This window comes from Geospiza fortis, unplaced genomic scaffold, assembly GCF_000277835.1.
Source record: "Geospiza fortis unplaced genomic scaffold, GeoFor_1.0 scaffold361, whole genome shotgun sequence".
Lineage (NCBI taxonomy): Eukaryota > Metazoa > Chordata > Aves > Passeriformes > Thraupidae > Geospiza > Geospiza fortis.
The window spans coordinates 3,999,216-4,012,021 of record NW_005054356.1 but is presented as its reverse complement, the minus strand read 5'-3'; positions in this window follow the sequence as shown (position 1 = coordinate 4,012,021).

Genomic DNA, 12,806 nt, shown 5'->3' with positions numbered 1-12,806 from the left:
GGTCTGAGCGGGGCCGGGGCTGCAGCGGGGCGGGCGCGGAGGGGGCGCGGAGGGACCCCGGCCCCGGCCCGGGCGGGCTCTGCTGGGCGCTGGGTTATTTAAAAGAGCCAGAGGAGAGCAAGGGCAAAGTGATGCAATCCTTTAAGCATGGCTGGGAATGCTGTGTACATGATGCAATCTCGTGTAACTGTCAGTCATGGATTGAGTAATCTGTTAAAGATGTTCCTACAGTTTTTTTATTATAAAGAATAATCTATTTCTATAAGAAAATACATATGTATATTTTGGGATCTATGCATTCTTGCTACATTTGAAGCATTAATGAACAATTTTAATAAACTTTATGACTAGGTTAAAAAAAAGTAGCTTGTTTTATTTTGAAGGCATGTTTAAAGTTAGATTAAACATGGGGTTGACATTCCAGCTGATTCTGGCTCAATGCTGTGATCAGGGATAGGGATTTTTGTTGGTCTTTTAGCTTTCTCTGAGAGAAAGGGGAAAAAACACCCAACCCAATAATCAAAACCAAACCCCAAAACCCCCAAGAGAAACTCAGCAAAGAGCAGAGCTGGAAGCCTTAGCTGGTTCTTGTTGCCTCATTTTGTTTCCTTTAATCACCTGCTTTAGCTGCTGCTTGGGTGTTGTTTGGGGAGGAGGTGTTTGTGTTGGGTTTTTTTCTGCACTTCATGCTGTTTTGAACGTGTAGAGCAAGATGTGCTATCCAAACCATGACCAATCTTTGGCAAATAACGCCGAGTCTGAAGTGGGAGGGAGGAAGAAAAAGTAAGGGAGGAAGCCTGAAATGAGTGTTTGTGTTTGGTTTTGGTTTTTTTTTTTTTCTTTCTTTACAGAGTTTCTATTCTTTACGATTCAGCATTTCTTATGTTTGTAGTTTACAGGAACAAACATGAGAAAGTAGCATTTCTGTTGGATTTCGGTAATTTCGGGCATTGCTCAGGAAGCTCCCATGAGACCCAACCAGGTGAGAGGCTCATGAACCACCCCCTTCCCTTTGCTCGGAGACGTTCTCCTAAAAACTCCTAAGAACTGCAGGTAGATCCTCTGGTGAGAGGTGTTTGCTGGGGCAAGGGGCAGACGAGTGGGGGTGGCAGAGGAGGAGGAGGTTTGTGGCCGCCAGGACTTTGTTCTGGGGAGATCCAAGGCTGTGCCTGCTGCTGGGACAGGCCAGCCTGGCCGGAGCTGCCGGCTGCTGCTCCCTGCTGTAAGGTCTGTAAGGAGTGAACAGACCCGGGCTGGTTACGTGGAGGGAGCTGGGCAAAAGATCAGCTCTTAGTCAGCATTTTCCATTTTCCTGTTAGGCCAAATTTAAGTGTGAAGTTTTTCTATCCGGATTCCCAGTGCCTGGGGAAAGAAGCTCCTTTGCTGCCTGTGCTCTGACAGCTGAGCACAAAAGGGGGTTTCAGTACAAAGACATTGGCCTTGAGTTTGTTCCTATACATTCCGCACAAACAGCCGTGGGCTGCAGGACAAATCCGAAACTTGTTGCTTATTTCCAGTGTCTCTTCAAGCAAAACATGTTTTCTACTGGAAGAACTGCTCTGCTTTTTTTGACTCTCAGGATCAGAGCCTCCTGCAGGTCCATCAGCTGGAGCCCTCCCTGACACTGGCTGCTCATTCCCTGCTCGCCCCGAGCTGTGCGGCCGTGAGCAGGGCAGCGTTAGCCCCACACAGATTGCCCCCGTTTTCTTTTTCATTTGTACAGTGCAGTTCAGTTGTTTAGTTGTTTTTACGAGCCCCTAAAATAGATTTCTTGGGTGAGCTCGCTCCTGCAGCAGCATGACTCAAGTTCTTGCAGGCAGGACAGACGTTAGATCTTGTCTTGGCTGTCCCTCGTGACGATGATTACTCCAGCCTCCCCTGGCTGTTTATTCTACTATTTGGATCATTACGAAACCTATCCACATCCTTAGATCCCATTTTCTTGTTCTGCTGGAGGCCACACAATGTCACCCAAACTCACACACGGCGCTCCCAGGCAGAGCCAGCGCTGCCCAAGGTGGAACTGCTGGAGGACTGGAGGTGTCCTCAGATACATTTCTTTCTTTCTTTCTTTCTTTTTCTTTCTTTCTTTCTTTCTTTCTTTCTTTCTTTCTTTCTTTCTTTCTTTCTTTCTTTCTTTCTTTCTTTCTTTCTTTCTTTCTTTCTTTCTTTCTAAATAACAAAGTTTCCAACAAGAGTTCGAAGGCAGGGTAGATTGAAAGATAAGATGTACTGGAGGTATTTATATCTGTTTAAATACTAGTCCAGTTTTGGAGATTGAGCTCTACCAGGCATGAAGGAGCTAATCCCCATCCCTAAACCCTGCCTGCCCCGGTGCAGGAGAGCCAGCATGGCGTGGCTGCAATTTAAAGAATGATGTTTAAGTTAGTTACTGCTGTATTCCAAGGTATCTCCCAATTAGGATGGCAGATATCTAGCTCGGGAGGACCCTTGTCCAGCAATGATTTTTTGTACAGACAAAAAAATTAAGCCATAAACACACCAATTTTACAGTCGTCTCAGAAGGAATCCATGAAAGACTTGGAAAGAGAATTCCCCAATCCTTCATTCTTAATCTTGTATTACCCTCATAATTACTAACTACATTGCAGGATCTTTTTACTGCTATTAAATGCATGGAAGCCATGAAATATTCTGCCCTCTAAAACAGCATATGAAAAAACCCAGGTAATTAAAACATTTCCTAGAAAATAATAGTCTGGAAAAAATAGCTTGTAAATGAATCTGAGAAAATTCCAAGCACTAAAGTAGACAAAAGATTCCAAATACCTTTTCTAATTGCAGTGGGGGGGATTGGAAAATCCCTGTCCAAACAGTGTCTCAGCTCCAAATATTGATTTAGTTTCCCATGACAAATAAGATTCTGCTGGCTGAGAGCAGGACTTGGAATGTCTCAGTTGGCCTCGGACAGGGCTTGCTGAGCTTCCCTTCCTGAAGCTGCTCAGGACAGCCCGTGGTAGGCAAACCACGCTGAGAACTCCAGGCATGGACAGCTGCTCTCGGTTTTATCAAGTTTATAACCAGCATTTCATTTGGGCTTTTAATTTGTATTTTTATATTTCTTTTCGAATGATGTATTAACATTGGTCAATTTCTACAGGTCTTTCTTATTGCTACTAAACCAGCTGAGCTTTTTCTCTGTGGAAGTCAGTCTGTAAATCCTTGGCACTGGTATGCCCTTTCCAAAGCACTGGTTTATAAGGTGTTTGAATTCAGTAGTGCTTAGTTCTGCAAAACGAATCATATGTAGCAATTAAAAATATATGTTAAAAATACAATTACATCTTTGAAAGCAGTTCTTCAATTATCACTCTGTTATCTGCCCAAAGCATGAGCAACCCAGTGCAGTTCTGACACTGTGATGCTGCTTTCCCACTTTCCCCACTGCTTTCCATTGGTGACTCTTAGAAGATGCAGGAAAATTCATGCATCTCTCTGTACTAATTGTTGCTCCTCTGTCAAATAAAATCATCCTGCTCCTCTGTCAAATGGAAGCCATGCAGCTCGGGCACTGCAGCTCCCAGGGCTGGCAGGGCCCTCATTCCCTAAAATGCTGCATTTGATCTACTGGGAATTGGAAATTTTGTGATCATTTCCCCACCTGCTCAATGGTTCAAATGTTTCATTTTGAGTAAAAGGCTTTTCTCCCCTCCTAGACGTGCTGGTAGATGGATGTGGGAAACTACAGGGCTGGAATTCTAAATGAGGAGAAGTGGGTTAACACTTGCTTAAGATCATTGATTTGCATTTACAACAGGGACATATTTAATTCCAAACCTTCCAACTGGGTGCCACAATTTCACAAAGTAGTGCCAAATTTAATTCTCATTTATTATGAATTTTCCCCCAAAATATATTTACTATGGAAATTATTCATATAATAACAATAAATAATAATGAATTCCAATAATAATTTCCAGCTAATTAAAAAGTAAGAAAGACTGAGATCTACATCTGGTTTTCACCTTGCCCTGTCCTGTTGGCCCTTGGTTTTGGGATTCCTGTATCACACATTCCATAGCTATCAAAGCACCTTCCCAGAGCCCAGGGTGTTTAATCAGAGGTTTAGTTAGGTCTCCCAGTTTCCTACAACTTGCAGAGTAAATCCCCTGGGAGCTGAGGCAGGGGAGGAGGCTCAGCCCTGGCTCTGGGGCTCCGTGCAGCCCCTCTGGAGGAGCAGGGCTCTGGCCAGGAGGGGCAGGAGGCTCCGTGCCCGGCCCCACCCGCACCCAGACTTGTTTGTTTGCTATAAATACCACGGCTTTGCCAGTGGATTGCAACAGCAGTTATTAAGGCTGTGGTGAGCAGCTCGCTGGTGGTGCCTAGAAATGACAGTGACAGGAATCAGGGCTCCAAACCACCAAAACCCCCCGGGCCTCCCCTGCCGCCTGCCCTCCCCACCTGGGCACGACGCTTTGGGAGAGATCCTCTATAAGTGAGCAGAGGAGAAACGAACATTTGAGAGATGAATGTGATGGTGACACGATGGGAAAATATTTCAGAGCAACATGATGAAACAATTACTTGGCTGCAGCAATTCAGGAAGGGAATCACAAGAACTAGAGAAAGTGCCTGGAGCCGCTCTGCAGAGCACAAGGGTGGCTCCAGCACAAACAGAGTTCTGCTCCTCTCCCCAGCCTCTGCCATCCACACACAGCTCGGGTGGATGGTTCTGGCAGCATTCTGAGCCCAGGTGTCCTGCAACAGTAAAATACAGCTCCTGTGTCTATTGCTTTTTGCAACGCAGAGGGCCAGAGACCAAAGCAAGAATGTAACTTACTGAGATATTTTAGCGTGTCTAACACTTCAGTGTACCAGGAGCAGAATATCTGGGGGATAACTTGGCACAACGAGATGAGGAGAATTATGAAAAAAAGGAGTCATTATCAAGGAGTTTGGTTGCTTAGAGGAATGCAGGCTGGCCCCTAGCCAAGAACACTTCAGTTGAGCACACAAGCCAGCCTTGGTGCCAGCTCCGTGAAGAAACCCAAACTCTGCACAGGGCTGCTCTCCTGCTGCTGAGTTATTGATGACCACTCAGGGTGGCACAACACATTTCTGTGCTTGAAGTTAAGAATAGTGCTGACTGCTGGGCTGAGACCTCAAACCTGAAGGAGTAGGAGAGATGGCAGAAGGCCTTGATGTCTGAGAGCAGCTACAGTGTCCTCAACCCCTTTTAAAGCAAATTACAGAGCTGCACAGGTAATGAGTGCAGAACACTGACAGAAATTAAGATGCAAGGGATAAATACGGAGCTTTGGAACAAAAGAGACAGTTTCTGGTCCTGCCTTTTCCACCAGTGTTTCATCTATCTTTATATTATCAGTCAGCCCCTAACATAAGAGAGGCTCATGCAGGTATGTGCATCTGCAGCTCCAGGTGCAGTTGCCATAGCTGCAGGTGAATTTGCCTGTTCCATATTTAGATCCTGATCTTACACATGTGCTTCATTTTATACACGTAGCTGTAGTGATTTCAGTGGAACTATTATTACTGGCATGAGTAATGATAAATGCATAGATCTGTATTTACATGGGATTATTTACATGGATCTGTATATACATGGGTCTGAGATCACGGTGTCTCTGGGAAAACTTTTGTGCCTTGCTCAGTTTTGCAGCACATGCCCCGGCAAATTCTGAGCACTCCATTTCATGTGTTTTCCAGTTTGAGAGAGCTGATTTGGCTGTCACTTGCTGTGCAAAAGGAGATGACAGTGGCTCTGGCATTTCTGCATTTCCCAGGGAAAAAAGCTCAACCACCAAAGCATCTGACAAGTGGGATCCAGCCTGTGCTCTCACAGCCCCGGGTGCAGCTGCCCTGCAGTGAGTGCACAGCAGAGCAGGGCTGCACAGGAGCTGCAGGCTGTGCCCAGAGCTGTGCAGACACACACAGAGCCTGCCCAGCCCCGGGCACGCTGCTGGGGCAGCTGTGGCCAGCTCAGGGCAGGGCTGGCTGGCCAGGGCCGTGCTGGATGAGATGCTGCCCAAGAGCAACCCTGCTGCACTGAGGGAGCCCTCCCAGCCCTTGTGCTGGCCAGCCCTGGCAGCCAGGGCTCAGAGCTCGGTGTGATAGAGCCTGGCTGCTGATCAAAGGCTCTTGAGCAATAACCCCTGCACATCAGCAGGAGCTGCTGCCAAGAGCCATGGACTTCCCTGGGCTGGAAGACAACTGATAAAGCAGATGCTGAGAAAAGCAGTGATGCCTGCATTGGGCAATCTGAGTGAGGCTAATGGCTACTGGAAAATGTTATTTGGATTTTAGCTCTGCAATTGCAGAAGCCTGATTTGCTAATAGCTCCCAGTTTGTACTGTGCTTGGGTTTAGTTTTTATTTTTGCAAAGCGTTTTATTTAGAGGAATAGATGCTCCTGCTTTATGGGGAAATCTAACGCTCCTTGCTAGTTCTCCCTCTGTCAGTAACAAATATGGGTTGATTGTGCCTTCCCCAGAGTGAGGGGAGCTTGCCTTGTGAGGGATGGGGCACTCACAACAGGTGAGTTCCAGCAGGGAGCGAGGCACTCAGCCCTCCTGTCATACAGGCCTGTGCCTGCTTGCAGGGGACACAGTCCTTGAGCAAGGCTGGCACAGTGGGAAGGGACTGGCAAAAAGGGCAAGGAGGCAAATCTGCCCGTGGTGAAGGGGGAAGCCATCCCCAGCAGCCCAGGGTTCTGGGAGGCTGTTGCAAGCCTGGCGCTGATGGGAACCATTTCCAACAGCCAAGGGATGATTTTCCCACTGACCTCAGGGAAATGGGAAGGGAAAATTTCACTCTGGGGTTTCCTGCCAACACTGTCTTAAAGGCAGTGTTAGGAAAGGACTGGGGACTTCAGCAGCAGGTGCTCCTGTGCAGGAGATTTGTGACCAGAGGGCCACTGGCTGTGAATGAGCCATAAGCCCAGGCTGCTGTTTGCTATTTACTGCGGGCCGGGGCCTCTATTGCACAGATGGGAACTCCCTGCTCAGCCCTCCAGGTGGTCCCTCCAGGGCAGGGTTGAGGCGCGCTGGTGAGAAGGGGTGGGGTTGGGTGGGAGAGGCTTTCATTGCTGCCCTACCTGTTCTGGGCATAAATTGAAATGATCAGTCTCTAAATCCTGCCAATTAGGAATGCTTTACTGGCATGAGAGCCAGTTTACTGGGACAGGCAAAGCAAAAATGTTTCTCTCTCTCTCTCTCTCTCTCTCTCTCTTTTTTTTTTTAAAGAGGCAAAGCCTTGCTTCACACGGAGCAGGGGTAGCAGGGGACAGCAGGGGCTCTGTGCGTGCCTGACCTTGCCCATGGGCAGGGGCTGGGCAGGGCTCTGCAGCACTGGGCAGCTCAGAATGAGCCTGACGTGCTCCTGTGCCCTCCCAGCAGTGCCTGTGTGCCAGCGAGCCCCCAGGGCTGGGCAGGGGGCTGCAGCCCCCCAGAGCCCTCTGCAGCGACCCCCCCACTGCAGCTGGCACCAGGAGGGGGGAAAGGAACACTGGGCTCACCCTTTCCTACAGCTGCCCCCCGAGAGCCCCTGCCTGGGGAGCAAACTGAGACGGTTCCGCAGCTCTGACACTGCTCATCAGGGTGGGAGCTGTGCTCTCAGCCAGCGCCTTCCCAACCTGCTGATCCACAGGTTCCTGTAATGAAGAGGCCAACGGACCTCTTGGGTTTGTTACATGCTGGTTTCTGCAGACATTGCTCTGTTTTTCCACTCTGCTCTCTCTCAGGGTAACACTGGTTGCTGCAAAGGCACAACTGTCCCTCACTCCAAACCCTTCCCTGACAGTCATTTGACCACACAGAGTCTGGCTCATTATACATGTAAAATAGGCAGATGCTATTAGAAAGTAATTTTTCCTCTCACTGAGCAGCCTGTGCCTCATTAGGAAATCCTCTGCAGGGGCCATATTTTTATCCTGCCCCATAATCTCCAGGAATTTAAGATCACCCTCAGAACTGGATAGCATCTTCCCTTTCCTGCCTTGGAAGGGAGCTCTGCTGCCCTGAGCTGCCCTGAGCCCTGCCAGGCCCTCTCCTGTGCCAGTCTGTGACTCCAGGCTCACTCTGGGTGCAGGGACAAAGGGACAGTGACAATAAACCCTGCCGTGCCCACACCTGCCCTGCCAGGCCCTCTCCTGTGCCAGGCTCACTCTGGGTGCAGGGGCACGGGGTGCAGGGACAGTGACAATGACAGTAAACCCTGCCATGCCCACACCTGCCCTGCCAGGATGGGGAGCGCTGAAGGGGGTTCTAAAAGCACCTGCAAGAGGCTGATGGAAATGCTCCCAGAAATGAGCCGTGTTTTGCAGTGTTCAGGAGCTGCAGAGCAGAAAGTGAAGCAGCCCTGGACAGGACTCTGCTGGTGCCCGAGTGTGGCCCAGCACATCCCCCCTGATGGGGCAGCCTCGGTGGGATGGGCTCAGTGCCTTACCTGCCTCAGTGACACCAGAGAGGGGATTTCCCTTCAGCAGTGCCCACGGGACCGGTGGCAAAAGCCAGGTAAACATCTGTTCAGGGCAAAAGTTAAAATCACATTTTTGCACATTATTATTTTTACTTGTCTACTTCTTGCTGCAGGAGTCTTATTGTTTTAGATTAAATGCTCAAACCGTGTCTCCAGCAGCTCCATCAGAAGCCTGTGTGTGCCCAGACCGATGATCTGACACATCTGGCACTTACACTTGGGGCCTTCCCGCACGGCAGAGATTGCCCGGGAGGACAGTGCACATTTCCAAGTGAAACAGAAATGACAGAGCAGTTCCCGGTGCACAAGCCAATTTCCAAGGCCAAATCCAGCTCTCTGCAAGTCCAGGGGAAAGGTCATCACCAATCAGGAAGGCAAGGACTGGATGGCCAGCACTGCAGCACAGAGCAAGCTCTCCCAGAGGGACTGAGGGGACAGGGGGATGCCACCCCAGGTCCCCTCATCATCACCCTCAGTAGGGGGGTCACCCCTGAGCCAAACAAGGGCACACTCCAGCCAGTGACATAAGGGACAGCAATTAGATTTATATAGCATTGCAAAACCCCGGATGGTGGAGCTGCCTCCAGAGAGCAGCAGGAAGGTTCCTGCCCTGCCCTGCCCTGCCGTGCCTGGGCAGCAGCCCCAGCCTGGCCGCTTCGGGAATTGTGCCTTGCCTGGTGCCAGCCCTTGCTCTGTGCATTGGGGGCACTGCTGGCCCCCGTGCCCCAGCCTGGCTGCAGGGCTGGGGCTGGCACTTGCCCACATGAATCACCAACTACTGACATGGAGAAGCGTGCATATGCAAATGGCTAATTAAGGCCATTAGCATAGTCAGTTAGCCAAGCTGCTATCCCACACCCAGGCTCCAGTTTGCATTCGGGAGCTCTGGCTTCCCGGCAGCTGTGGCCAGAAACTGCTCTAAGAACCAATCTTGTCTTGCGTGGTTCCAGGAAGGAAAAGGAAGAGTGAGAGTTTGCCAAGCAGCTTCCTGGAATCCTGGGGAATGGGACAAACCCAGGGGCTGCTGGGGACAGCTGGGAAGGATGGGGAGTCAGGCACCCTCTTCTTTAATCTGCCCATCTTTGGGATTCTCTCAACCCAAACAACGTGGATTTCCCTCCACTAGCAAATACTCTGACACAGGAAAAGAATATGTGCCAGATTTTGACTTTATTTACATTGAATTACCTGAGATTAGAATCTGAAACTAGAAACTTTCTTTATACAGCTACAAATAGCTATATTATGCAGTTTTAAGGGGTTAAGAAAAGGAGGAAATCATAACCACAGAAGTCATAAAGGCAACTTATCCCAAGCCAAATAGTTTTGTTTCTAATGCAGAGCTTTAATTATAACATGTCATATAATGATGACATAGTGCTATAATAGGCAAATATAATGCATTAATCTGATATTATATTCTGGCTTTAACAATAGGTGCAGCGAACCAGCCTTAGTGGATAACTCATTCAGAACCTATCTGCACACTCCACCTAGATACTTATCTGCCTCTTTAATTAAGTGGAGGGAAACTTCTTGAGGCCATACCCATAAAGCCAGTCTGTGATGATAGCAGAGTTACTGGAAGCCTTTGGTAATCGTTTACACCCACGTTCTGTGGTTGGCTTCCAACTTTGGCTCTTTCCTTCTCACTTTGGAACCACCTATTTCTCCCCCAGCGTAAATCCCCGGCTGCCTGTGCACCAAGAGGGGCAAAAGGGCTCCAGGGCTTGTTTGAGCAGCACGTCAGCACGCTGCCATTGGCCCCTCAGGACCGAGCCAGGCTTCTGAGAAACAGCTTTGGCACATTGTCACTTACCAGCAGCTGCTTGGAGCAGGGCAGCAGGGCATGGGCAGTGCCACCTCCCCAGGGCACGAGGGCCAGGCTGTCCCCAGAGACACCACAGCTGCAGGGGAAACAGCACTGGCAGTCCTGGGACAAAGTCCTCTCTCCTGATTCCATGGGTCCTGTGTAGCTCTGTGTACATTGAAACCCTTTCTGGCTTCTTCAAACACAGGGAACTGGGAGGATTTGCCCACTGTGTGGAAAATAAAATTTAACTAGTGTATCCTCCCAGAGAAGGTGCTTCCTGAGTTGCAGTGCCTGCTCTCTGCTTGGGACCTTCGAGAGAAATATCCTGCTCTGAGGCTGGAGCATCCTGGAATCACACAGCCCCAGCAAGGGAATGGCATCTGAGAGGAGCTCAGGGACAGCAGGGCCATGGGAGCCAAAGTGCGAGGTGACAGGAGCACACAGCAAGTGTGGCAGTCCCTGCAGCAGCACAAGGGCCACTGCCACGAGGCCCCTGGCCTGCAGCACCACCTGAGCACGTCCACACCATGGGAGCACAGCCAGAATGGCTCCAGCAGCTGCTGCCTCCTTTTCCTTTTCCCTTTCCTTCTCCTTTCCCTTTTCCTCTCCTTCTATGGCTCACTTCCGTGCCCTCCTCTGGCCTTTTCCAGAATGAAAGGCTCTGCTAATGACCCTTGAACAGACCATGTTGAGAATGTCACTGCAGAGCTCCTTAATCTTATGGTGGCGCCTGGATAATGCAGTGATGGGCACTGAAATGCTGAAAAACAGACAGACAGATAGTGAGATAAGATTAGATACAGGAGTAATTTAGTCACTCATCATACAGAGCAGCTGACATAAGTTCATTTGTAAAGCCAACTGCTAAAATTGCTTTAGAAGTCCTTACATTTGAATTCTGTTGAAAGGCAGAGCTTTGATCTGAATTGTTTTGGTGGCATGTGCATTATTTGAATGGAAGCTCACCGGGGCAGGTAGTACCAGACCGGTCATTCCTGGCATTCTCTTCCACAGGGGAGCAGTGTCCATGCAAATCCATCCCTTTGGATGGCTTGGGGCAGGCAGATAACTGAGCATCATGGAACAGACACACACTGAAGGCATGAGCTCCATGCCATGCTGATATGCAGAATGAATCATGGCTAATAAAAGGTTCAAACAACCATATATATGACTAAATGTAACCCCCAAACACTTTTAAATTAGGCATGATCAGAAAATAAAGGCAGAAAAATTAATAGATAAGTGTTATTCCTTCTCTTTTTCATTAATATTTATTAAATCACACTGTGGGGGAGATGGAGGAGGAAGGGAAATAAAACAGACTTGTCCAATTCCCTATTGTTCATACTTCTTTATTTCCTGCATTCATTGCAGAGGAAATTATTTACATTTGCATGTTATGTTTTTGTAATTTGGCATTAAAAATTTTCAAAGACACTTCCTAGGGCAGTTTATTTTTGAAGTGGGTTATTTGTTTTCACCCTAAATACGAGGCCACACAGAAGCACTGCCAGCCATGGAAGGGGCAGGGGAGTTGAAGGTGAGCAGTGGGTTGGTCCCTGTGCTCCTCTGGGGCTATTCCCTGCACTGACACTTGCAGTGCTCAGCCCCACTGAAGCAAAAGCTGCCAAGTGCACGGATCAACCACAGATAAATCCTTGCAGGTCTTAATTAGTGACTGCTGAACTCTCAGAAGATTCTGTGGTTGAATTAGAATAAGCACTCAGAAAGTTCAAATGTTAAGCAAAGGCTCTTTGGTTATAATGATGGAAGTCACTCTCTGGAGCTGGCTCACTCTTCCCATTTTTAATATTTCTGACTGCAGCACTGCACAAACAGCAGCTGGCACAGAAGGCAGCTCCCTCCTTTGTGTCCCCCCAAAATCAGTGACTGCAGGTGCGAGAGCAGTCTGCACACAGCCCTTCCTGCAGCCTTGTGCCCTCCTGTGACACTTTACCCAGCTTTAGGGCTGGAAGGCTTGGATTGATCCTGCTGACCTGTTAGAATCCTCATTTCCTTGCCATTTGGGAGCTCAGCCCCTTTTGGAAGGCACTTGCCTCTTGCCAGTGACTCAGTGCGACAGCCAGGCTCCAGTTTGAGCATCTCATTTCTGTGCCTGCTCCTTGGAAAGGCCAAGGTGCTGCTGCCTTGTGAGATGCTGAGGTGGTGACCTGGCCCAGAGCTCCTCCCTGGGCTTTGTTTGTAGCCCTCATGGGGTTTGTATCCCAAATGGGGTTTGTTTGTACCCCTCCTGGGGTTTGTACCCCTCATGGGGTTTTTATCCCTCATGGGGTTTGTACCCCTCATGGGGTTTGTTTGTAGCCCTCATGGGATAGCCCCGTGGGTTTTCCTGCCCTGGCTGTGCTTCCATGGGCTGCAGCAAGGCAGAGTGCATTCTCTGCACAGAGGTGCCCACGGACAACTCTCCTGCAGCCAAACCCACGGTGTGTGCAAAGGGCTGCCAGGCACCCCAGGGCTGCCAGGACCTGTCTGGGACCTACCCTGGATGGGGCCAGGAGCTACCAGAGCTGGAG